At 37.9% G+C, this 25,747-nt stretch overlaps 1 protein-coding gene and 1 long non-coding RNA gene across 2 annotated transcripts in view; both read left to right on the top strand.

Moving 5' to 3' along the window:
* LOC129770635 (calcium uniporter protein, mitochondrial) overlaps positions 1 to 25,747 on the top strand; it is a 480,509-nt gene that overhangs the window by 307,084 nt on the left and 147,678 nt on the right. The gene's annotated exons all lie outside the window — the stretch shown is intronic.
* On the top strand, positions 23,748 to 24,431 carry LOC129770637 (uncharacterized). The gene is made up of 3 exons (XR_008742155.1): positions 23,748 to 23,794; positions 24,039 to 24,096; positions 24,282 to 24,431. It is a non-coding gene; the product is annotated as an uncharacterized LOC129770637 (long non-coding RNA).

Here is a 25,747-nt window from a genome sequence, read left to right as displayed (position 1 = left end):
ATGATCCTAAAAAATTCAATCTGACCGTCGTTAAAAAATGACTGAAATGACTTGGACACCACGAAACATAATGAATAACATAAATTCAAAAAGGTCGTCGCCACTAAATGGTCGACTATGTATTTTTTGCAGTCCCCTCAATATCGGTATCAAATGAAATGATTTGACTAATAGAATACAGTACATCATGAAAATATTCCGAAGAAAGTTAGGTAAGAAATAAACGTTGGATTTCCATTATCCACAGTCAGTTGATTCATCATATACCCCACGATTTTATTTTGGTCTTTTCAGGAACGGATGTGATAACTACTAACTGCTACTTGTCTAATTATTTTCTAGCTTTAAGTACATTAAAAATATATAGTCGACCATTTTGTGGCGGCGACCTTTTCGAATTTATGTTGTTCATAGTGTAGTGTATTCTCCAAATCATTCAGCCATTTTTTAGCGGCGGCCAAATTGAATTTCTCCAAATCATGTAATACGCAGTTTTATAATGACACTAGCTGACCCGCCCAAAATTTGTGTTTTGTTATCAATACCTTCAAACATCCACGTTTTCTTACTATGAGCAAGTTCATGGGTCCAATCGCAGTACTGTTCATTGATTGATCTTCTAATCGACCCCGTTGAATTTGACTTTTACTATAAAATTCCTAGTATTTCTAACAAAACTCATCATTATAATATAAGATTATTTTGAGATACAATTCTCGTTCAAGATTTTTCAACCACTTGCAAATAACATGTTTCTCCGTTACATGGAATAAATGTTTTATACAGAAAATATGATAGAATAAAGACAGCCCTAAATAGTTAAACTCCTTCCTCGAGTTCTGCTCTTATCAACACATCCGGCGATCCTGTTTTTTTGTATAGATAGAAGAAGATATAGGAGTGCGTTTCATCACAGTAAAATCCATTTCCAGTTTCGAACAAAGATCAATTTCGCTAGCTCGAGTAATGCAGGAATTTGTGTTTCATTTGTATGGGAGCCCTCCCCAAGAGAGGAGGGGGGAGGAGTATCTAACCACCATAAAAACATTCATTGCACTTGATTTTTTTTTTCTATATTATAGTGACTTTCAACACAATTCGGTTGGTTCGTTACTTTTACTTCCATTTTTGGAAGAATGTCGGGAGTGAGAATTGAACTCGTGATCTCTGCGTGAGAGGTATGGATGTTACCTCTACGCCAGATCGCCTCCACATTGCACTTGTTTATTTCCCGAGTAATACAGAAATATGTGTTTAATTTGTATGGCAGTCCCCCCTTAGAGAGGGGGGAGGGGTCTCAAACTATCACGAAAACCTTCCCCGGTCCCAAAAACCCCTACATACCAATTTTCATGTTGATCGGTTCACTAGTTTCCGAGTCCATAAGAATCAGACAGACAGACAGACAGAAATCCATTTTTATATATAATGACATTAGAAATAAATGTATGGTCCTAATATCAGATCAATCAGTCAACAGGAACGGGGTCAATTTTCGATTAATGTGGGACAACCCTACAAATATTCAAACATACATAGAAACAGGTTAGGCTGAATGAAACCATTACAAAAGTAATTAGTTGTTTGGGGACTGCGGCCATCTTGGAATTGGATTTTTCATTATCTGCTATGTTCTACTAGTCGAGAACTTTCTTTTGAAACCCATATTGATAGGGTTCTGAGAAAATATGAAATCCACCATTTTGTAGTGGCCGCCATCTTGGATTTGAATTTTTCATAAATAACTGTATTCTACTAGTCAAGCCCTTTTATTTGATACCCATATTGATGGGGTTCTGAGAAAATATGAAATCCACCATTTTGTATGGAATACGCAGTTTTATAATGACACCAGAGTTAAAGATGAGTTCAAATTTCAGATCAAACGGTCAACAGGAAGGGGGTTAAATTTCTATTAATGTGGTACAGCACTACAGATAAAGTTACAAAGTCACGAACATACAAACGGGTCAACCTAGATAAAACCGTTTAATAAATAAGTGCAAATCATAATTATATTACGTTTACCGAGAGAAAATTTGTTTTTTATGACTCGATTATCCGGAGTGAAAAAAAACCAATGCTCCGGATAATCGAGTCCGACTTGTAATAATAATAACGCAGTTGAAATTGCAATACAATCGAATCGGAAAAACTTTAAAATTATCGATTGTCTTGTTTTTGAACCATTTAAGATTGGAACACTGAACATCGTGTTTATCAAAAAGAAACGAAATCATGTTTCTCAATGTCTGACAGTCAAATTTCACACACATGAAATTGCGCTCAATTGAAGCCAAGCCTTTTGACGAAAATATGTTCGTTTCGGCGAACACGAACAAAAACATTTTATGATCATTTTCGAAAAAGCAATTTGCTTCGCTACATTCATTACCTCGTGTTGCCTGGCCGTACTTTCGTGACAACAAGATTCAGGCGCAAAACGCAACTGCTGCAATCGCTAATTGTTGTTAAATGGAACAACAAAATGCCCAATCTACACGTGCCTGTATCATCGCGCGTTCGCTCACTTCCAAAGTGCAAACTCATTTTCCCCTTCGTGCACTAGCCGTGAACGAATAGCATTCCACCCACGACAACGTGCGACGACACATCATGGCACATCATGGCACATTTCTTCGACTTTCCCTTGCCGCTAAGCGCTGATTTCTCGGGGATTTCTTCGGAAGAACGGTTGGAAGGTAGGAAATCACCGAAAAAAAGCAATTCTACCGAGTGATTATGTGCACGAATTAAAACCAAGCATCCCCCCGTTTCAACATAATTGCCAAACACTTATTACATCAGAACAACTAATCTAATCCACTCACCTTCTTCGATTTTTGCTCTGCGAGCCGCGCAGATTTCCCACTCCAGTTCCTCCATGGCAGAGCGAGTTACTCTGGCCAGAACCTATGTTGAACAGCGGCCGTCGCCTGATCCAGGAGAGCCCGAAGTGGAGCCGGGACGGTTTCTTGTGTTTTCTCCGAATTTTGCACGTTTTGCACACGGCGACACAGTTTCACAGTACCACGCTTCGAACGTCACTTCGAACGCCGCAGAGTCGGATGAAAGGACAGGGGAGTTTGTATTTTTGTTTTGTTGAGTCAAGGTTGAGAATCTTCGAGCGGGAAGATTCCTTCGCCTTGCCCTGTTTTTTTTTTGTTTCTATCTATTCTACAAACTCGATTTTACGATTCCGTGCTGGCCACTGATAAGCTTCTGCCTAAGGCTGTAAAAAGAGGAGAGAATGAAAAATATTAACTTTTATTATATTGATGGAGAAGGGGCTTCATCAGTTTCAATCTCCAGCGATCTTTTTTTTTCTCTCCTCTAGGACGAATTCGCGGAGGGTTTAGCTTTGAAAAGAAGGGAAAATGTCCCATAAAATGTATTGTCACCTGCAAGATGTCACGTGCCGATGGCAGGCGGGAAGTTATTTATTTTTGAGCTCTTTGGACTATAAAAAATCTAAATGTGAGCGATTCGTTCGTTCGAATTCTAAATGTTGGCCTAGTGAAGTGTTTAGAAGCGACGATACACTCAACAACAAAATGTTAAAAGCAAAATGTGATATCGAAATTTTTAGATGATTTAAAATCCGAATTTTTCGTAATTTGTGAATCACGCCTTACTAGTTTATTTGTGCATTTGCAAAAACATTACATTACATTAATATTACGACATGTTGATCAAGCATTAATAATCATGTTTTTCGCGGGGTAACACGAAGCTTGTTGACTTCTTGTCTGTATGGACGAGCCCAACTCGTCAGGGTTACCATATCTAAAGAATAGTCTGTATTTCTACAGATTTTTTAGACTTTTAGAAACCAAGAATCTGTAGATACGGATTACGGATTTTTTTGGTTTTATACAAAATATACAGTTTTTTTTAAAATAACGTTCCAACAATAAGTATGGCTTGATGTTAATATTATTTTATCCCATATCACCTATTTTTCATATAGCCTTTGAATTTGTTTAATTCTTATGCAAACGTCTGCGGTTAACGTTACAATAAATAAATAACACTGTTTATCTTTTTCCTACTAAAACACAGAGCTAAAGAGAATCCAAACTTCAAAAGTGCGCTCATACTGTCGTGAAAATTCGTTTGCCTTGAGATTTTTTTTTGAGAATTGGAAATATCCAAAAGAGCCATCGAGTCGTTTTGACGCAGGATTACGTTTTCGGGCAGCATATATGTAGTACATATATAAAAATTATCAAATTTCGTTCGTTATGCTCAGATATTTAGTGATATATTCATCATGTTTTAGCACCAACCGATTTAAACACTCCCTAATAACTTATTGCAATATAATTATAAAAATCTCTATAGTCAATATGTTAAACTAGCGTGTAAAATAGAGCTTCGAATTTCCCATGAATTTGTGTAGACCGCAAGACGTTTCCCAAACATGGACTAGATAATTGGTCTAGTCTTGAAAAACACATTGCGGTCTAGATATGTATGGTTATCTTTCGCACAGCTCGAAGTGAAAAAAAGGGATCAACTCAGTTCAAAAAATATTGTAGCTCAAAGCATTCAAAATCCTGAATTCGCCGCAACAAAATGGCCTACATTGCAAGCCGTCGTTGAACATTACCTAGACCTAACCTAGATTCAAATACGACTAAAACCAAAACGAAGTTTGAATCATTTGAATAAAACAATATCTTTTAGGGCCATCTCCAGTTTTTGAACTGTTGCTTTTCAATTCATTACAACCATAAAATTTTTGTATGTACTGGAAATATATTATAATGAAGGTTTTTGCGTTACGTTTTGTAAATAATCATGCCTTGGTAACTGAATAAATTCCATTAAAACTCAATAAAGCATTGTATTTTTACTAAAGTATATGTGCTTCTTGGTTTACTTCGATACAATCAACATCGTCTAATCAATAATAACTACAGTAGGATCCGTTTATTATGACTCCGCTTATATTGACCTAACGCCTTTTATTACGTAATTACACAACGATGTTTGGTTTTCATATAAGATTCTTTGTAGAAAAGTCGAATATAATAACTTCTCTACATGCATTAGTACTTATTTACATAAAAAACGGCTTTTTTCACAAAACGCTTTGTATTACGTTCGCTTATTATGACCTCCCTTCGAAGTCATTATAAACGGATTCCACTGTATGTCTACCCATGATACAAAAGCTAAACTTATGCTTCGAAAATGGACTTATAAATTTAATACAGATTTCAATACAGATTTTTTGAGAAAAAACGAAGATGAAAAGATTTTTTCAGGTCAAAAACACAGATTTTATTATGGCAACCCTGGTCACTAGGCTTGTTTCAAAATTGCAACATCTTGTATCAATTTGCAGCGCTCAAATCGTGATTATAAAACAGAATCTCGCTCTGACGGAGGGAGACTCGTTTTAACACTAGGCGATTCAATCATTTTCAAATTGATCGAAATGGAACTAAATATGGTCAGCAAAAAAACTCTCAAAAGGTTTTATCTTGTGCAATACAATAACCTTCCCGGCGGATGCTAAAAATGCTGAAATGAACAATAAACTATTGAAAATATATTCAACTGACAGTTATAATTGTCGGTTTTAACCCAACAATTTGATCCGATGTGTAACTCTGAAATTTCTGTTTCACTGGGAAAAAAATGATAGGGGAAGTGGGGGCATAGTAGCCACCCTAAGGAATATGCCCATTTCCAGCGCCCACATACCAATTTAATTCCCGTTTCTCGAAGAATATTATAGTTCAACTCATTGTTCTTCAAGATGGCAAACGGCTTTTACTATTAAAACTCAAAATAGTACACTTTTCATCATTAGAAAAAAAGGTGAAAAATCGAGTTTTTTTTTTTTTTGCTTGGAGGTAAAGTGGGGGCAAAGTGGTAACCCACCCATATCAATCTAAATGGGATAGATTTATGCATTTTTTTCGTCCAAATTAGTTCAAATCATATTTGTTATAGTAGGTACATGCATGAAATTATTGTGCTCCCTTGGCCGAGTGGTTAGCGTCATAACTAACATGCCGGGTGTTCGGGTTCGATTCCCGTTCTGGTTGGGGGAATTTTTCGTCAAAGAAATTTCCTCCGACTTGCACTGTGGTCACGCGTATTCTAGAGCTTGCCACTCAGAATGCATTCAAGGCGTGTTATTTGGCATAGAAATCTCAACTAAGTACAAATAAAAATGACGCAAGTAATACTACGTTGAGACGGCGAAGTTCCTCTATGAACGTTAGTGCCATTGAAGAAGAAGAAGACATGCATGAAATAAGCTTGGCCTATTCACCTAGAGTCTCAATTCAAATTTTCTCTTGCATACAAAAGCGTAAAGGGTGTGTCACATCAAATTGCACCACGGAAGAAACGCTGTAGAAATTTAATTTTTAGGAATTATATCTTCAGCTTTCGCTTTAAAATCAGATAAGAGTGTATAGATCACGTTGGCCATGCTTCACTGTCAATTTTTCGTAAATTTGGAAAAATGTCGTCGAACGAAAAAGAGCGTCGTGAATTAATCCTGTACACTCTTTTCGAGGATCCGGAGTTGTCACATCGGGACATCGGTAAGATGCTGGGAATCGTCCAATCCACGGTCAGCAGAGTACTAAAACGATACTTCGAGAACCTAACCATCGACCGGGAGGTGAAGAACGGCAAAAATGGATGCTCCGTCAGTGAAAAAGATCACAAGCGCGTAGTTAAGCAGTTTAGACGTGATCCGAGAAGTTCGGTCCGGGATGTCGCCAATAAGCTGAATTTGTCAAGTTCATTCGTCCAGCGGACCAAACAGCGGGAGGGCCTGCGTACATACAAGGTTCAGAAGGCTCCTAACCGCGACGAAAGGCAAAACATGGTGGGGAAGACGCGAGCCCGGAAGCTGTACACCGAAATGCTGACGAAGCTGCATTGCCTGGTAATGGACGACGAAACCTACGTCAAAGTGGACTTTCGTCAGCTGCCGGGCCTGTTGTTCTTCTCCGCAGAGGACAAATTCAGCGTTCCGGAGGAGATTCGCAAGCAGAAACTATCCAAGTTTGCCAAAAAGTACATGGTGTGGCAAGCGATCTGCTCTTGCGGAAAGCGGAGCGCCCTCTTCGTGATGACCGGCACGGTAAACGGGCAGGTTTACCTTAAGGAGTGCCTACAGAAGCGCTTACTACCACTATTGAAGCAGCACGAGGGCCCGACCATTTTCTGGCCGGATCTCGCTTCGTGCCACTATTCAAAGGACGTGTTGGAGTGGTACGAAGCCAACGGGGTCACCTTCGTGCCAAAGGAAATGAACCCGCCCAACGCGCCGGAGCTTTGCCCAATAGAGAAATATTGGGCGATTATGAAGCAGGCCCTCCGGAAGAACCCAAAAGTTGTCAAATCGGAGGCGGACTTCAAGAGAAAATGGATTTCTGTTCAAAAAAAACTACAACCTGACGTTGTACAGAACCTTATGGACGGGGTAAAGAGGAAGGTACGAGCATACGGGCTTGGGCTCGAAGTATGAATAAAAAGAAAATGCCAAAAGTTGTTTAATAGTTTTTATTTTACTGTCTAAAATTTTCAAAAGGATCGGTCTACTGGGCGAATTTCTACAGCGTTTTTTCCGTGATGCAATTTGATGTGACACACCCTTTAGTAAGAAACACATAACGTTCCGCATAATGAGGCTTGGTTTAGTTGGAGTGGCATATTTATCCAGGGTCAAAGCTACAAAAGGATCTTCTTCAAGAGCAGAATGTGATGAGGTATACCAGCTTTAGTAAACAGAACATTGTAAGTTGTTATTCACCTATGATCACTTTGCCCCCAAACATGAAAATAATGTCTATGCTTATTAATCGCTGAGATTAAACAAAATATCTGTTCACCTCTCCTAGAATATGTAAACAGTCGTCCAAACTGATGATTTGTCCAACATATCAGATTAAATAAACTAAATTTTACGAGAAATTCCTTAGATACCATGCGCACAGAACTACGGCCGAATGGCTATCGAGGGAGTAATTTCTGTTTTTATTTGTGTATAGGGTACTAAATATTGACAGTAGTACTATATATTTGAGTTCAAAAATATGAAAAAAGTACTGAAAGTACATCTTATTATGGTGTATCGATCAATATTTTCAAACATTTTTTTCATTTAAAAATCAAATAGTAAAAAAGTTCTTATATTTATTTTAATTTTAAATTAAATTTTATTTTTTTTATTCTGAGCTTCAGTACTACTCTAGTTTGTATTCACATTCATTTCTACGTCCATTTTACGTTTATTTAATTTTCTCAAAATTTTTAGAGTGTTTTCCGCGGTACAAAAAAAAATATTTTCAGGCATTTCGAAATTTTGAAAAAAAAATGCTTTGAGACACACTTTTGCTCTAATTTTTATTTAAATGCATTCGTATGTGTTGTTTTTTCCACATGTAGCGTAATTTTTTCTTGAATTTTCAAGAGGATTGCGCGAAAAAAAAAATTTTTTTTTAAATTTATTTTGAGGTTAGAGACTCAGTGCTACTCTAATATTTATTCAAATTTTGTTTTTTATATGTTTGAATTTTGTCGGTATATTTAGAGCATTGTGCTGTACAAAGATTTTTTTTTTCTCGTATCTTAAAATATATGAGATTATCTTTACATTGGGTTTAGATGGTTTACCAAATTCATAGGAGTCAGCAGTACGATAGAGCTCTGTGAGAGAAAAATAGGTCGTTGTGGAAAGATTATTCGGATTAATGATTAATGAGAAAAACACTTTAAAAATTATTATTTTTTTTATTTTATTCTTACAATTGAAAACCACTAATACAACAAAATAATCGATTTCAAGAAAATAAAAATAATAATGTAGACGACGAAGAAATTTTTTTTGTGTCTCGCAATGCTTTTAAAAATTCAGGCAAAAATTACGCCACATGTAGAAAAAAAGACACATACGAAAGCATTTAAATAAAATTTGGAGCAGAAGTGGGTCGCAAAGTTATATTTTTTTCAAAATTTCGGAATGCCCGAAAATATATAAAAAAAATTTTGTACCGCGTTTTTCATTTTTTTATTATCAGATTTTTTGATGGAAACATTGTTTGAAGATTTATATCGATACACCTTAGTAAGATGTACTTACAGTATTTTTTTCTTATTTTTGTCTCAAAGCTATTGAGAACGGCGTGAAAAAAACGAAAAGGTGCATTTTTCACCATTTTTCATCCTATGGTGTACCATATAAGGACTCAAATATATGGTACTACTGCTAAAATGTTTTAACTAGTACCCTACACAATATTTTACATACAGCTGGTGATTTGGTTTGGGGGCACTTTTTACTCCCTTACCCGGCCATGCCCTTTTGTATAATTACACTGCTGTGACAAAAGTAAAATTTATTGTTATACACCAATTTTCAAAAATTACCCAAGCAGGTTTTCTTGTTCTAGCAATTATTGTAGCAAATACTCACGCTAGTAGGAGTTTATCATAGTCATTTGCTTCAAAATTTCATGAATTTTCTGAGAAACTGCATGAAACTTGTTTTGCACTTTTTTTAAAAATGGTGTAAAAAATTCCAATCAATTTTTTTTTGTCAAAGAAATAATTATCTTTCAAAACTATTTATGCAAGCCATATTATTCTCTCTCGATCAGACAGATATCGACAAAAAAAACATCTAGTTTTTGTTCTAGCCAAGGAGACTCTCTGAGGCGAGATACAATATCTTTATTATCGACTGGACCGAGCATAGGATTATGAGATCCCAAGATCCATCTTACAAGAAAGCAGTCGGAAAAACTCAAAACATCAACATTTTTCTATCTTTTTCTGATTTAACTTAAAGTTTTTGTCGTGTAGAATCACGGCTGTTGGCTGGCTGGGTCCTTATTCCTGATACTTTGAAGGTTTTTTTTTCATTGTCACCATTCTCTTCTGCTTATGTTATGCTTTTCTTGACACATTAAGAACCGCACGTTTTGTGGCAAACTTGAACGCTTCATTTGTTCGGATTCCACTAATGAGATCGTTTCAATCGATGTGGATGAGACGAAGGCGAGCCATCGGTAGGCCTTGTTAGATTCTTGGCAAACCAAGAATTTAATATTCAAGCGTAGAAAACATTTTTAATTAGTAATAATTTGTTTAATTTGTTTAAAAAAAAGTTTTAAAAAACGTAGAGATAAATATAGAGCAATTCCACGCAAAATTAGTCGAAAAACAACCGATTCTAACCCTACATACTGGCGACTAGCTACTCACAATAAATTTGAAATCCACGATGTTCAACGTTCTATTTCCTTTTGTTTTCCTGTTGTGCGATGGGACAGTTTGCCCTTTCGATTGCGTGTGACTGTTTTGTGCTTTTTGTTGCATGTCGAAACTTGATGCTATTAGAAATCATGTCACGCGCAACATAGTGCATTTGATAGAAGGGTGGGTATGATTTAAGAAGTGGATAATTTAGACGCAAAAATGCTCTTTCCGTACTGTCAGTTGCGGAAAAAACAAAATGGCCGATAACTCCGCCAATTATTTTTTTTCTTAATCGTTTATTTTTACAGGCTCAGTTACATAAGTTTAAAGGAGCCAAACTCCTCATTGTATTTTTACAAGTATATATAAACATTTTTCCTTAATTCTAATGTTAGTGATATAAAAAACCGATTACTCGCGATCTACTCGAGTTTAGAAGGGTGACACATTTTCTTCAGGAAAAGGAAGGGATATAAGGATATGTTGACAATGTTCACACTCGCATTCATCATACTCAATTGTTAAGCCTATCCTATATCTAATATGTATTTACATTTCACCTTATTCTATTGTTAGTAAGAAGGGATTTGATTTCTCGCGAAGGAAAAGGAAAAGGAGAATATAAGGATATAAGGACAATCAGGCACGAAGATCGACAACTTTTAGGAAGACATATATTTGGGACATGTAATCAAGGTCTAACCTAGCCAACACATCTCTCACCGGCACATTGGGCTGCCTTCCTCTAGCCCGAAGAGAGTTTTCTAAATTCGATCTGGCAACAAGATACTCCTCGCACCACTCCGCCAATTATGCTTCTTTTCATATACCAAAAAAAATCGCACAAAAAAAAATTTGCCGGTATCATTATTATTATCATCACTTTGTATTTTTGGAAACTTATGTTTTCAAAATCTCAAACGCATTTTTTTAATTGTTTTTCGAATTCTTGAGCGACTAATGGTTAACAAAAAAATATAGAGGGAGGTGTCCAATACACTACCGCATTGACGTAGAACTACTAAATTTTGAGGTAGGACAACGTTTTTCGGGATTATATTGAGGGTACAACTGAAAAAATAAACATCGGTCGCATCACGAAGATTGGCCAATTTTGAGTTCTTATTGCTTAGCCATGTCTTCATAAATTTACGAGATTTTTGCACCGATCGATTTGGACACTCTCATATGCTATATTAATTAAAATTTTTTTGTTACTGTGTTAAAAGAGGGTTGAAATGAGAGAGCATCTAATTTCTCATACATTTGTATATTGTGTTCAAAGATGAACGAAATCAAAAGTATCGTAATGCAATCCTACGTCAACTATGCGTATAAAATTTGTTATACTTACGCCAGGAGCAAAAGTCTAATCTAAATTACTTTCGGGTGTTCAAGTGTGTTTCAAAGGATTTTTTTTAAATTAACACTTAACACAGATATAATATTGATATGAATACTAACACAGAAAAAATATTACGAATGTATTTCATATTTCAGAGTTTTAATATTTGTTAGTTTCACCGTCAAAATTGTTTGTCTCATTCATTATCGCAAGTCCATTGTATTCAACATTGTAATCCTTCCTTCACGCTTTTGATCACTTGTGTCGACATCTCTCGTGAACTAATAGGCGTCCCACACTATTCGATGGCTTTCCGCTGCTTTTTTCTTCACATGAAAATAAAACGCAAAGGTTCCCCTGATGCTATTGGTATTGGAATATCGACATTGTGCATTGCCGCTACGTTAGGGACTCATTTTGGTGCAAATCAAGAAGCACAGATTGGACCCGTCAGAACGTTTAGAACGATTATCGTTTAGATGCTGCTTGACATTTTTCAATTATTCAACAGTTCAAATGTTTGTTTAAACAAAATTGATATTGTTAATTGTGATAGAGACGTGGAAATATTTTCAATCAATTGATGCATACGTCTCATGTAATATAATATGCAAAGCGTAGAAGATTATCGCTTGCGAAAGGAATAAATATATATTCTCTCTCTTATCATTTTTTTGTACATCAACTGAAATGTGAACAAACCGAGAGGAAGAAAGAGAGCGCGAACTGGATGCTTCCATCACCAAATTTTTACTACGTCTTACCCCCACTTGAATCTTTAACAATTTTTCACTTACAAACGAACTTAGTTATAATTGCTGCGTTCCTAACATCGTTTCGCTGTTGAGCTACCGAAAGTTTTTTTTTCGATTTTTGGTCACATCGCCATTGAAATATATATACTCTAGATATATTTTCGACTGGTTGATGTGATTCATGAGTATAGAAAAAGGAAACCAGTCAAATCAGAAGTCTTTTATTTCTACATGATCGAAAATTGTGGTCCTAATCCGACCTCCTATTTTTTGAAGCGGATTCACTCTCAAATGTCCGGAAAGTGTCCTCTAATTACAAGGTGAGGATAACCTACGAGCGGAAGTCGAATATAAAATTAGATTCTAAATGACCTAAAATGTGCACGGTATTGGGTGAATGGTGAATGTTCGTCGGATATCGTATTCAAATGCCATTTTGGAATTCAAGGTAGCGACTCTTGGATCGTTGAATAAAGCCCTAAAAACCGAAACTGACATAAAATCACAGAATATGATCGGGATTGATAATGTTAGCGTGCGTGAAGAAGAATGGAAAAATAAAAAATTGTGCTACAATGTTAGAACGAGTTTTTGTGTGATAAAAGTGCAATTAAAGTGACTCATATGGGTTGAGACAAAGTGTCAGACAACAGTGAACTGTTCCATTGAACCGCGTATCGTATACTATTAGTTATTCCCACAGTTCCGGTTAGTTACGATTGATCAAATGCTCGAAGATAATACTCGTTGAAAACTTTTAACAGTTGTTTTATGGATAAACATGTATTGCAAAAAAAAGTTTTGCAGTTCAAACTTTTAGGTAGCATTCCCATCAATTATCTACGAAATTTCCTGAAAAATTGGGAGCTGTTAGTTGAGAGCTTGCTGATCGATTCCACCAAAATATATAAGGTCTGTAAACTAGACATCAGGGAAGATACACCATAGAAACATTTATTTATTTATACACCATAGAAACATTTATTGCCACAATCCAAGATGGCGACCACTACAAAATGGCGGATTACACATTTTAACAAAATCCCATCAATATGGATATCAAATGAAAGGGATTGACTAGTAGAACACAGTTGTTTATGAAAAATGCAAATCCAAAATGGCCGCTACCACAAGATGGCGCCCTATATATTTTTTCCGCAACCTCATCAATATGGGTATCAAATGAAAGGGCTTGACTAGTAGAACCCAGTTATTTATGAAAAATGCAAATCCAAGATGGCGGCCACTACGAAATGGCGAATTACATATTTTCTGAGAACCCCATCAATATGGATATCAAATGAAAGGGATTGACTAGTAGAACCCAGTTATTTATGAAAAATGCAAATCCAAGATGGCGGCCACTACGAAATGGCGAATTACATATTTTCTGAGAACCCCATCAATATGGATATCAAATGAAAGGGATTGACTAGTAGAACACAGTTGTTTATGAATAATGCAAATCCAAAATGGCCGCCACCATAAAATGGCGCCATATATATTTTCATCATTTCCTTCATTTATCTAGGGGAATGAGACTAAAGAAAAACCGTAGGGTATAAGATGAAACAACTAACTGTGAAAAATGGAAATCCAAGGTTTATTTCTTACCTTTTTTTCTTCGGAATATTTTCATGATGTACTGTATCCAATTAGTCAAATTGCAATAAATACATAGACGACCATTTAGTGGCGGCGACCTTTTTGAATTTGTGTTGCTTATTATGTTTCATCATTCAGTTATTTTTTAACATTAACAATAAGCAGTTTCATGATGACAGTAGAATTAAAGGTGTCTTCAAAATTTCAGATCAATCAGTCAACAGGAACGGGGTCAATTTTTATATTGATACTAGTTGAAATTTGTTCTTTGTTATCAATACATTCGAACATTCACTTTTTTTCATGAGTCCAATCCCTACATACCAATTTTTATGACGATCGGTTCAGTAGTTTCAGAGTCCATAAGAATTAGACAGACAGACAGACAGAAATCCATTTATATATATATATATATATATATATATATATATATATATATATATATATATATATATATATATATATATGTTAGATTGTCGAAGGGATTTCTACCGCTGATCACAGTTGACCACAAAAATACTCGGTTTCGGACCTCGAGACTTAAAGTTGATTCGAATTCATCAAACTTTTATTAAATTCTTAAAAAGGTTTTGCCTATTGTAGCATCACCCTAAAACTGATACATCAGGTTGAAACAATGCATGAGAGTGCCTCAGTACACAAAAAGAACAATTAGTGTTGTCCACTAGAGATGCTCAATTTACTTTTTCCGACATTCGGCCACCCTGACCGTCATCCGACCCGGATGATGTCATTAATTTTTCGTTATCCACTATCGGAAGCACCGCTGTCTCATCGAAATAATCGTCGTCATCGCCAGGAACAAAACGCTTCATATACTCTGCACAAGATGACGTCCGGATCGGACCTTCGTGTAAGCCAACCTTTTCCACATCGTAACGATCATTCCGTTTCTGCTTTATGACACGATAAGGTCCTAGGAACTTCTTGGCAATCTTCAAATGTTTCCGAATTGAGTCCTGCTGATGACAACCAAATCACCCACTTCATAAACGTTAGCTTCCTTACGCTTGCGATCGAACTGGCGTTTTGCATTCTGCTGCTCCTTCGATATCTTCATTCGAGCTTCAGCACGCTCCGCCTCCCTTTCTTCTTCGAATAACTGGACATTTTGTTGGGATACTACCTCGGACAGCCGTACATCCTCGGGGCCCCTCATATTAACACCAATCAGTAACTGGAAAGGGCTCCGATCAATTGAGCGTTGATAAGAATTGTTCAAGTACCGTTGTAAGCATCCTACGTTTCGATACCAGTTCTCCGGGTTCTCGATGGACAGTTTCGTCAGAGCTGGGACGATGATACCATGGACCCTCTCAACTTGACCGTTTCCACGAGGTACACCAGTTGTAGTTAGAAGATGCTGGATTCCCTCACGCTCACAGTATTCTTGAAACGTAGTCGAGGTGAAAGCTGCTCCTCGATCTAAAATTATCCTAACGGGGTTTCCAAAACAAACCATTTGCACCTCAAGTTTTTGAAGAACCTCTTCGGCCGTTGTTGATTTCACTGGGTAGATCCAAACGAACTTGGTGAATGCATCTACAATAGTAAACAAGTATCGATAATTTTTTTTGGATGCTGTAAGTGGGCCAAGATGATCGACATGGTATGTTGATAGAGGAAGATCATCTTTTGGTATAGGATGTAGCCAACCCTCCTTTTTTCCAGCCTTCCGTGCTGCTAGGATGCATGGGACGCAGTTCTCAACAAACCGCTCTAGCTTTGTTTCTATGCCCTCGATCCAATACTCATGTTGAATCATCTCCTTAATTTTCTTTGCCTTGAAGTGACCTTGCTCGTGAACCTGTCGGATCACGGAATTTTGCATCGTAGCTGGCACTACCAAAAGTTTTCCGCCAGCATAGTGTTTGTAGAGTACTTCATGGTCGAGGATAAAGTCATCATAATCTTCATTCTCCAAAACTTTCATTATAGCTCCCAGCCTTTGATCATTGCGTTGGTTTGCTTTCACTTGTTCGATCACGTTGCTTTGTAAAAGATAAACCGATGGAATGCGGCTTAAAGCATCGACATGTCTCATGCGAACGCCTGGACGGTGCTCCAATGTGTAGTTATATTCTTCCAATAAGAGTGCCCATCCAGCTATTCTTGGAGAAATATCTTTCTTCTCCATCGTCATTTTGAAAGCGGAACAATCTGTCACGATCTTGAAAGGGATTCCAAGTAAATAAATTCGAAACTTCCTCAATGCGGATATAATTGCTAGAACTTCCAGTTCATAGCTAGGATAATTCGCTTCGGTCGCAAGTGTCTTCCTGCTGACGTAGTAAATGGGGTGGAAATAATTATCCACAACACTTTTTTGCAAAAGAATTGCTCCGTAACCAATCTTACTAGCATCTGTATGTAGTTCAGTAATCGCTTGCGGATGGTAAAGCGCCAAAGTTGGTCTACTAGATAGAGCGTCCTTCAACTGCTCCACAGACCTTTTTTGTTCTGCACCAAACACGAAAACAGCATCATTTCTCAGCAGATCGGTCAACGGCTTTGCGATCGAAGAATAATTTTCAATGGACTTCCGGAAATATCCAGTCAATCCGAGGAAGCGTTGTATTTCTTTAAAGGTTTTGGGATCCGGAAAATTTTTCACGGCCGTTGTCTTGTCTGCCGTTGGTTTTATCGTCCCATTCTCTACTTCGTAGCCCAGGTACTCTATTTTACGCATGAAAAACTGACATTTTGACCATTTTATCTTCAACCCGTGCTGCTCTGCTATTGCTAATACTGCCGACAACTTTTCTAACGTTTTATGTTCATCCTTTGCCGGAATCAGAAGGTCATATATATATATTACTACCACCTTCTTTTTAATCAAATCACGGAATATATCATTTATGTAGCGCTGGAAAACAGTCGGAGAGGTACTAAGTCCAAACGGTGTGGCCAGGAACTCGTACTGACCGAAAGGGGTTACGAAAGACGTGTATTTCCGGCTGCTCTCGTCTACTGCAACATGGAAGAAACCATTCTCGAGATCCAAAGTAGTGAACACCCTCGCATCATGCAAATCATCCAAAATATCCTCGATTGGTAGAGGAAAATGATAGAGGAAAATGATCACGAACTAGAACTTTGTTCAGTCGCCGGTAATCTACACAAAGCCCCCTGGATCCATCCTTTTTGTGAGCCAGTACAATAGGACTACTGAACTCTGACGTACTTGGTTGAATTATGCCGTTCTTCAACCATTGGTCAACCTGCTTCTGGGCGATCTCCTTCTCTAACGGTGCAAGCCGACGTGGTAGTTGTTGAATTGGAGTTTCGTCTTTTAACACAATCTTCAACTTGACTTCCGATGTTGCAGACATACGAGGATTATAATTGCTTACAAGATGTGACGTTCGTTCTCTAACTGATGGATCCACAATGTGCGAGAAAGGATCATCTTGAGTTTCAGGGACAATCTCGATACAATGTACGAAGTTTTCTTCCTTAGGGAAAAATCTTGATCCCGCAACCGACACTTTCACATCACCGTACAACAGCAAATTCCGTCCCAGCAACATTTCCATATTTATATGCTCTAATGACACAACGCAAAACTTCAATGACATAACTGTTTCGCCGATTTGTATTTGCAGCACCGTCGTCCCCATTGTCCAGACGGGACCGCTAAGTGTGTGTAACTCCTGCTTTTCTGCTTCGTTCAAGGGTAGACACAGCCTATTAAGCACGCCTATGCGAATCAATGAGACTGCAGCACCGCAATCGAAAAATACTTGCTTAGGTTCATAACCGATCAATTACAGTCATAAATGTGCCCCCATCAACAACCGACTATGCGCTGCACAATTTAACAGATCGCTTATCTCTCGGACATTCTCGCATAATGTGCCCCGGTTCCTGGCACTTATAACAAACCGGTCGTCTGCTTTCTACACCACCATTTTTTGGGCGATACGGAACACCGTGCTCTTCGACTCTAGGAAGGTTCCGATTTGATGCAGGCATAGCTATCGATGAACTCTTGTTATTTTTAATATTTTGATAGATGCGTAGTCGTTCCGTAACTCGTGAACTGTTTTGGCACCGTATAATACTGTCTTATCTGCACTACCGTCAGTAATGCCGTTCACTTCTGATTGCTTCTGATTCCAGATCTGCCTTAGCACCGAGCTCTCTCATCATCAAATAATATTCAAACACCGTCTCCGTTCCACCTCTTGTCCTATTTCGCAGTTGCTGAAAATGAGGTGAATCACCGCACTGTTTTCGCGACAATGAAATTCTTCCACTAGGAAACCCTTCAATGCATTCCAGTTAGTCACATGTCGTACTGTGTTTAACGATGATTTGGCAAGTCCCTTCAGTTTTCTTTTGGCCACTACATATTTACGCAAATCCGATAATCCGATGGACTCGGCCATTTCCTCGAAATCCTGAATCCACTTCATTACCGGATAATAGTCACTACCGGAAAACTCGTTAAACGCCGATTCAACTTCCGAAACAGTCAAATTAGCAGTTCCCAACGTATTAACTCCATCACACGCACTTGCGGTATCTCTTGCTTGATAAGTACAGCTATTTGCTGATCCATGTTCGCTATTTCCGTCTGAATTGGCATCATCATAGCGATGTTCACGAAGCCCGTTACCGAGCAGTGGGACATTACGATGTAGAGTACTCGGTCCACGCTCACTATAGCCGTCAAAATCGTTCTCGGTTTCACCGTACCGATGGTCACGACGATGGGGCGTGCTCGACACTTGTTGCCGAGAAGCACGTAGTTCACCAACTGCATTATGCAATCTATAGTTTTCTTCCCGCAGCATGTTCATTTCACCACGCATTTCTTCTAATTGCGTAGTGACGTTCGCCAGTGTCATATTGGAGAAGTTTAACTGGTCTACCAGTCGCACAAAAGCGTTATCGTTGGGGTTTATTGACTGTTGAGGCAAATGAGGGGGGAGGGAATGGTGTGGGTTGTTGTGAAAATGATCCATTACTACTGGTACTAGTACGTATGAAACGGATTTGTCGACGTATCTGATTGTGTGGATTTCTCGCCAGTATTAGTTTTCGCGCTGTCCAAAGTCTTCAGCTACACGAACGATCACTGATAAAATTACTATGCCGACTCTTCTATTGTTTGAGATGTAGTAACGGCTTTGATCGCTGGTTTTCTTGCTAAATAGTCACTAGAACTCTTTTCTTATGATCTTCATAGATCCTTCGTTCAACTAAGCACGGTTCGGTACCCAATAGCTTTTCACTTCATGAGCTATTGCTTAATTTTTGACTCACAGTCACTTCGTCCACATATGGGTCATGTGTATCGCGAAATCCCGGTTGAGCCCCCAATTTTGTTAGATTGTCAAAGGGATTTCTACCGCTGATCACAGTTGACCACAAAAATACTCGGTTTCGGACCTCGAGACTTAAAGTTGATTCGAATTCATCAAACTTTTATTAAATTCTTAAAAAGGTTTTGCCTATTGTAGCATCACCCTAAAACTGATACATCAGGTTGAAACAATGTATGAGAGTGCCTCAGTACACAAAAAGAACAATTAGTGTTGTCCACTAGAGATGCTCAATTTACTTTTTCCGACATATATATATATATATATATATATATATATATATATATATATATATATATATATACAAACATTCAAACATAATACAAACAGGTCAAGCTGAATGAAACCATTTGAACAGTAATTAGTTGTTTGGGGACTGGGGCCATCTTGGATTTGGATTTATCATGATTTGTTATGTTCTACTAGTCGAGAACTTTCATTCGTATTGATGAAATTTTGAAAAAAAATATATGGCGCCATTTTGTGGTGGCGGCCATTTTGGATTTGCATTTTTCATGAATAACTGTGTTCTACTAGTCAAGCCCTTTCATTTGATACCCACATTCTGAAAAAATATTAACCGCCATCTTTGATTTACATTTTCCATTAATAATTGTGTTCTACTGGTCAAGCCCTTTCATTCGATACCCATGTTGATGGGATTTTGAGAAAATATGTACATAATCCGCCATTTTGTAGCGGCCGTCATCTTGGATTTTCAAGATCATGGAATACGCAGTTTTGTAATGACACCAGAGAAAAGATGTGTTCCTAATTTCCTAATTTTTTTCTAATTGGTACAGCGCTACAGACGAAGTTAAAAAGTTACAAAGCTACAAAATCACAAACATACAAACGGGTCAAGCTTGACAAAACCGTTTAATAAATAAGTTCAAATCATAATTATATCACGTATAAAGAGAGAAAATTCGTTTTTTTATGATTCGATTATCCGGAGCATTCGATTTTCCGGAGTGAAAAAAAAAATCAATACTCCGGATAATCGAGTCCGACCTAGATAGTTATCAAAATTGTCAGAAACCGGGACAAACTATGGTAAAACAAAGATCATTTTCGGATTCAGTGTTTTTTTTGTTGAAATTAATTTATTCTAATTGTATTACCATCAAACACTAGCGGCACATCGCTTACTCCTGAGACGATATAATTTTTTCCATGTACCGGAAAATCTAATCAATGACATATCCTATGAGACACAAACATTCATTTTCTTCCCAATGGCTTCTTGATTCGTTTCATTTTATCGTCATCCTCATAGGGTAAGGTTCATTTCACGGTTTTTGACGTAGGACTACGTCTAACCGGAAGATATAGGGGGGTGAAATGGAAATCTAGGCACTGAACAAGTAGGAAAAAATGCAAGATTTGGAACGCTTATAACTCGAGCATTTCTCAATAGATCGCAAAGGTTTTTGCATCAATTGATAGGAAATATATCCACGCATCTATCATAACGAATAACATTTCATTTTTCTTGAGATAAATAATTGAATAATTGTGAAATATCAAGCATTGTCCAAATGCACTATGTGCCCATTTTTGATTGGTTTATTTTGTGCTCCTCAAATCGTACCGACCAAAACGGGCAACCAGAGCAGCAGCGAAATAGAATGAAGCACGATTGGAAAGGAAAAAGAAAAAAAAAATGAACGAAACATTGGTCGCAGTCTCACACATGCGTAATTCTCGAGCCAGCCAGTCAGCTTAAAAATCCCCGCTCCGCTCCCGTAACGATCATTCTCATCCAAACCGTACACCACATCGGTTCGCATCACAACACATCAACAAACCAACCCAAGCAGCCATGTCTGGACATGGTAAAGGAGGAAAAGTGAAGGGAAAGGCAAAATCCCACTCGAACCGTGTTGATCTGGAGTTCCCCGCAAGGGTAGCTAGGCCGAGCGCGTTAGTACCAGTGCACCAGTCCACCTAGCCGGCGTTATATAGTTTCGGCCGCCGAAGTGATCGAGTTAGCTGTCAAAGCTGCTCGCGACGATAAGAAAACCCGCATTCGGAACAGAACACATTCGGTTCGGTGGACATCAAGACAACAGGCAGTTGCAGCGAGTGGCGAGTGGCAAACGCAATCGCAAAACGGCAGCTGGTAGCAGAAGAAAAAAGTTTGTTCTTTATACAAACTGCTTTGGTGGCAAATTCAGAACAAGGCGGCATCGAGGGCGCTCGAAATGGTTTTTTTCAAAACCACGAGTACTAAGTTTTCTGAATTGGAACCATTCCATAAAACACGGCGCTTTTCAGGGCCATTAAACCTTTCAAAAAAGAGTTTACGAAATACAGTTCAATGCTTTCTAAAATAATATCCAAAATAATAATAAAACACAAATTGATTTTTTTCATAATTTGTTTGCCAGGATCTGATGAGTATGTGAATTTGGCAGTTGTTCTGAGCTTATTAATAGTTGGGGACTTTCCTGAAAATTCAATTTTCACCAATTCTTAAATTGTTTCCAGATTGAAAGTACAGTAATTTACAATTAGTTCGACATTTAACTAATAGGACGGACATGTAATGCGACATATACAGTTGGAGATTTTTGTAAACATAGAGATCCAAATTATGACCCCACATTGAAAGTCGACACTGTACCACTGTCATCGCAAATGTTCAATTACAGGTTAAAATCTGTACATTTACTGTACAATTACTGTACAACATGTCACAAAGCTGGATGGGAGTAAATTTTCCACCTGTGAAAGCTGTGGCGAGTGGCAACAAATCGCTAAACAGAAAGGTTTAGCCGAACAAGATGGGGATATCGAGTGATAAGTGAGTGAGTGCATGTGAATCCAACGAGCGAACAAATCGTATTGAATGTATTTTTCTTTCTTTCTTTCTTTGTTTTTAAGAGGCTTTAAACTTTGAAGTTCATTCGCCTCTAGCCCAGTGGAGAGCCACAATAAAACCAGCCCAGAGGGGACTGTCGAAAGGGAAACCAAAAAACGCAAAAACACAACATCAAAGGTTCTTTTCAGAACCACCAACATGTTCATAAAGAGTAAACAGTACACTAATCCATTTTTCAGGTAGATTGGTAGGTATTGACGTAGGAGAAGAAAATAAAACAATATATTTAAAATATATATTTAACAAGAGCTGTCCCCTTTGTATAGTCCTACGTCACTCCGGTTATGTCCCCGACATTACCCACCCGTCTTTTTTGCTGACAAATTCGACTCGATGGTTGCTTGTGGGTGAAAAGGGGAACTTTTTTCGTTTTCTATTCAGTCAACATAGATGACGCCCGAAGTTGGAAACATTCTAACGAGAGGAAACAAGAGAAGGAAAAAGGACAGTGATAATCATCAATTAGGGCGACGATAAAATCACATTCTTTTGTTTCTTGATTTGGGTGGATCTTTTTTTTTCGATTGTCGAGGAGACGTCTAACGAGCACAAGTTGGAAAAAATGGGATGGGAGAATTGGAGCAAATCAATATTTCGAAAATACCAATCATTCCAATATGATAACAGCTTTGCATGTTGATGAGGGACGAGGTGACAGCTTTTGTTCGTGAGCATAACTCGAGCATTGATCGTGGCATGAAGAAAGAAAGAAAAAAACCACAAGTGGAACGCTCAATTCATCAAACAATTTTCAACCATGTAAACAATCAGCAATTCGCCAGCCATCGTCTAATTGCGAAGAAACAGAGACTGAAGACAGCATTCTTTCCACTCGATTCACGGCGGTGACTCAAAAGCAACGGTATGGTGAGTACGAAATTTCCACGCTAGAGTGCCTCCGACGTCCATTTTCACTCCCCCCCGTCCCAGCAGACGAGTAGCAGCGGCTAGGTAAACAACGACGGATGTTTTTTGCTTCCATCTTGTCTCGCTTTTCACCTGACCTTTTTTTGTAGGCCATGGTCGGCAGGCGACGGAAGAAAATACAAAAACAAAAAAAGCGAAAACTGGAATAGCCAACGATTTATGAGACTCAATCCGTTGTCATCGGTTCCGCGCAGTGCCAACAATGCGTATATCGCCGTGGGGCCGCATGGTTCCGTCATTTTTTGGGTAGCCGCTTAATGGCCCTCAAGGCGCCTGGTTGCGATCGCGCGGGGGTAACGACGTTGTTGGTCGCCGGCAGAGGAGTGTTGAAAAATCAACACAAACTGCCCAGATTCCTATATTTTCGAGCGGTTATAAGCACAGTGTCGACCGAGTGACGAAAAGTGCTACAAAAGTGCCGGAATTTTACCCCGCCTTGCCACCCGCAGACGGCACTGCCCTAAGCTTCTGCTATAATCACAATAAAACTACATGAATTGAGCGAATCGCTATCACAGCAGCCTTTTTTCCTCATTGAACTGTCAAAACACAACACAACAGTTTTTGGAAAGAGAAACGATTTTTGTAAGTATTAAAAATTGCTTTTATTTTCAGTTTAAACTCAATTTAATTCGTTTCAGATTGGATTGATCGAACTCCCGAACTGCAGAGTAGACAGATAGGACAGGTGAGTAAGTTTATTTCACTGTTCTATCAGAAAAATCTGTTGTATTGGTCGGCAGAGACATAGAGGCAGTTGAATTATTAAAATAATTGTGCCGGATATTTTTCCCGTATACAGGGATGTGACCGGAATAAATATTTGTTATCTGATAACGAATATTTATTCCGGTAATATAATAAAAATAATATCGTTTCTATAGGCTATAATATTTTATATACATGTATACTATTTATTATTTTTATTTCAGGTTAATTTCACATTGCCTTTTATTGCTCCAGCTTCAACAGGCATCATAGTAAATACAGGTGAGTACAATGATTTATTTTTGTTGCATAGTTTTCATGTTTTTTGTTATGAACGGAATCGACCTAATAGTAAAAACGGTTCCTTGTTTCTGGTTTTTTCTAGACCAAGGAATCGTTTTTGTTATCGTTCCTATTATCTCTAACGTATAATGTACTTTCGTATTGATTATTTTATTTATTTTCAGGTTAATCCCGCATTGCCTTCCACCGCTCCACCGACAGCAGGCATTCACATCAATATTATTATATACTACACATACTTTTAACATGAATATATATTTAGATGTACATTATAAAACTAAGTGAATAACCGATAAGTTGATGATTGTATTTCAAGTTGCAATTGTATTTAAGTGTAAATTGCTTTTTCTAGAAATAAAATACATATTTTTTATCAACAGTATTTCTTTCATTACATTTTATTTTCATTTCCTTGAAAAGAAACAGAGCCATAATAAGGGTCGAGCAGTTTTGCGTGTGGTCGACGCGGTGCCAGATTGGCCCAATGTTGGCTTATAATTGGTTGTCAAATACGAAGGGTAGGTCGACAGAATCATTGCAAAATGGCACGATATCGGTACCGTTGTCGACACCATTTGTTGGGACCAATTTTGCACAAAAAAGTAGACTGGGTGTGATTGTAATGGTGCTAGAAAAGGATAATTGAATTAAGCGCCGCTCGTTAATATCGTCTCGATTGTTCGGGACAAAATAGTCTTATCATTCTCTGCGGAATGGTTTTTTTCCCGGGCAACAAGAACTGAAGAAAATCAAACTCATTCGGAAAATGAGGCGGAAGATAGAGAGCGTAAATTACAAATGAGGATCGTTAGCGTTGATGTGAAACAATCTAATTTCGGCTATTTTTTATATTTGTACAAACCATGCGCCTCCATTTTCTCCTTTTTTTTTTTATTAAATCGTTTATTTTTACAGGCTCAGTTACATAAGTTTAAAGGAGCCAAACTCCTATCTGTATAGTTACAAGTATATATAAACATTTTTTATTAATGCTAATGTTAATGAAGTAGAGAACCGATTACTCGCGGCTTGCTCGAGTTTAGAAGGGTGACATTTTGTTTCAGGAAAAGGATGGGATATAAGGATATGTTGACAATGTTCACACTCACATTCGCACTCACATTCATCATACTCAATTCTTAAGCCTATCTTATATCTAACATGTATTTACATTTCACCTTATTCTATTGTTAGTAAGAAGGGATTTGATTTCTCGCGAAGGAAAAGGAAAAGGAGAATATAAGGATATAAGGACAATCACACACGAAGATCGATAGCTTTTAGGAAGACATATATTTGGGACATGTAATCAAGGTCTAACCGAGCCAACACATCTCTCACCGGCACATTGGGCTGCCTTCCTCTAGCCCGAAGAGAGTTTTCTAAATTCGATCTGGCAACAAGATACTCCTCGCACGACCAAACAACGTGTTCGATGTCGTGGTAACCTTGGCCACAAGCACAGATATTGCCATCGGCAAGATTAAAACGAAAGAGTAGCGCGTCTAACGAACAGTGATTGGACATGAGTCGGGAGAAGGTGCGAATAAAGTCCCGACTCAAGTCCAGACTTTTGAACCATGGTTTGAGGCTAACCTTAGGGATGATCGAGTGAAACCACCGGCCCAAT

The sequence above is a fragment of the Toxorhynchites rutilus genome, chromosome 2 (assembly GCF_029784135.1).
Source record: "Toxorhynchites rutilus septentrionalis strain SRP chromosome 2, ASM2978413v1, whole genome shotgun sequence".
Taxonomy (NCBI): Eukaryota; Metazoa; Arthropoda; class Insecta; order Diptera; family Culicidae; genus Toxorhynchites; species Toxorhynchites rutilus.
This window is presented reverse-complemented; position numbering and strand designations above follow the sequence as displayed.